Consider the following 2518-nt stretch of genomic DNA (forward strand, 5'->3'; position numbering starts at 1 on the left):
ATTGAAGGACCCAATCTTCACTGCAAAAAGCAAAACAATTAATGGCGTGAATGTTCCTGTAGGCGTTATGGGTGATTCGGCTTTCCGATTTGCCAACAATCTAATGAAGCCCTATCCATTCCAAGTACATCCTCCAGAGCATGAAAAAATGTTTAATTACCAATTGTCCAAATGCCGAAGAGTGGTGGAAAATGCATTTGGACACCTAAAGGCTCGTTTTAGGAGAATAGGGAAAGGAGTCGACAACCACATCAAAAATGTTCCTCTTATAATAAAAGCAGCCTGTACATTGCATAACTTTTTAAATTGTCATAATGATGTCATCAACCACAAATGGATAGAAGAACAAACCACTTACGAAAGTAGTGTACGCCTGGAACAGCCCGAGCACACAGATGCTGCAGCAGATTTTGAAGCAGAACCTGAAACAATTTGAAGAGCGATTGCGAATTCATTTTGTAAGTTTGTTATTTTTATTATTTTTATTTTTCATTTAACAAATTAATCAGGTCTTTATAAAAACTTTTCGTATTTTCACTCATTTCTTTTAAAATATTATTCCTTTTCTCTTCCGAAAGAACTGCTTTTTCGGTTAGTTCCACTATTCTTTCTTGCACCCCTCTCATGGACTCCATTTCTTTCTCAAACATATCTGAAGTTTTTTCCAAATTCTCTATTAAACGCTCATGGGTTAATTTCCTTCTTTTTGCAGACTCCGGAGTCGTCGAAAGTCCTGAAAGCTCATCGCTTGAAATGGATTGGGATTGGCTGCTCGTCGAAGGGTAGATAGCAGAGCAACCATTGTTGTCATCTGGTTCCACATCTTGAATTAAAATAAAATAATAAATAAAAGAGCAAACAAAAATTTCATTTTTATATTACCTATACTCTCTTGCATGAGTTCTTTGAAATTTACTGCCTTATTACCACTGAGTATTTCTTCCACCTCCTTGTAGTGGATCCAAGAGGAAGGCGAACCACTAGTCATACCCACCGCATTCTTTTCTAATCTATAAAATAAAATACATATGTATGTATTATAATGCTGTGAGTATGCAGCAAAATATACTTTTATAATTTTAAATGTACTTACTTGTATCGATTGGTAAAATTATGGACTTTTTCCTTTATTTCAGCTGCACTGTAGTTCATCTGCCTTTTTGAAAATTCCTTTTCCAAACGCGCAAAGATATGAAAATTTTTTTTCGCGCTTCGTAATTCGTCTATGCTATCTGCCCAGTGCAATAGCAGCAATTTCTCTGCATCTATTGTCCATTTAACACGGTTTTTCCTTTTCCTAATTACAATTGAATAAAATTATTTTATATAAGTATATTTGTACGCATATAAAATAAAAATATATAAATTAAAATTTATGCTTACCGATTTAATTGCTCCATCTTTTAAATTCCTGCGAATTTTTTGTCAGTTGCTGTCAAATTTAAGCAAAAATATTCACAATAGATACTGAAGTGTCGCAATTTCGAGTATATTTCGACTGCTTTCCAATGCAACAATGCATATTTTAGTAGGTTATAAAATAACCGCGTAGGTTATAGAGCAGACCGAGGTTATCTTTTCATACAAATTATATGGCTAACCTCGCATTTTATGGGTAGGTTACAAGATAACCTAGTTAAAGGTTGGTACGCAGCTCAAGTATTGCTCAAGAACAAAAATACATTATTTCTCAAGTAATGTTGACAGCTGGTTACGCATTGTGAATGATCCACATTAGAAGAGCAAGAGAGAATAAACAAAGTAAACAAACTTTGTGCGTATGCATGTATGTATGTATGTGTATGGTAACACAAATATTTTCATTGAGATTTAAGGAATGTTGTTGATGATTGGTTGGTTTTTTATACAACATTTCAAAATGGAATATACTTTATAATAATGATTTCAACTAATTTAGGATGAATTTGACGATTACTTCGAATTTCCCTCAAGAAACAATTGTTGATTTGATGTTTCTTCGCAAAACCAGGTTTGCCATATTCACATTTTATTGAAAAAAAGTATTAAAAATTAGTACTAGATTTCTTGAGAGCTGCGTACTAGCACAACTAACTTTATCGCAAGAACGTTTCCGGACCGTTTCTTAGGTGTTTTTTTATACGAAGTTTTTACGTTTCTTGAGAGCTGCGTACTAAGCTTAACCTAGCTAATCTGCTTATATGTGAACATAGTATAAGGGTTGTGAGCAAAAGGTGTGTTCTTTCGTTCGCTGCGAATGACCGGAACCAGTGGCGTAGCTACAACTTCGGCCGCCCGGGGCCAAGGATGTTCGGCCGCCCCCCTTTTATCTACCTACCTACAAGTTTCATGAGGTGGTTCGAACAAAAGTGCATTTTTACAAAATATCTTCGATATTAAGTATGTATGTACATATATAAAATTTAGAAACTAGAAACCACGCAAATTCTGAAGTTCCAAAATTCTGACAATACGATGTTTGAGGAAATTGATAGTAAATTTACAAGACATCTTATGAAAAGCCATAAAAAAACCCATT

At 34.4% G+C, this 2518-nt stretch overlaps 1 long non-coding RNA gene across 1 annotated transcript; it reads right to left on the reverse strand.

Annotated features, from left to right (window-relative positions):
- Positions 1–587: 587 nt before the first annotated feature.
- On the reverse strand, positions 588–1634 carry LOC125777778 (uncharacterized). Its single transcript, XR_007422389.1, has 3 exons — positions 1384–1634; positions 883–1297; positions 588–823 (listed from the first exon to the last, which is right to left on the reverse strand). It is a non-coding gene; the product is annotated as an uncharacterized LOC125777778 (long non-coding RNA).
- Between the last annotated feature and the right edge of the window lie 884 nt (positions 1635–2518).

This window comes from Bactrocera dorsalis, chromosome 3 (genome assembly GCF_023373825.1).
Source record: "Bactrocera dorsalis isolate Fly_Bdor chromosome 3, ASM2337382v1, whole genome shotgun sequence".
NCBI lineage: Eukaryota > Metazoa > Arthropoda > Insecta > Diptera > Tephritidae > Bactrocera > Bactrocera dorsalis.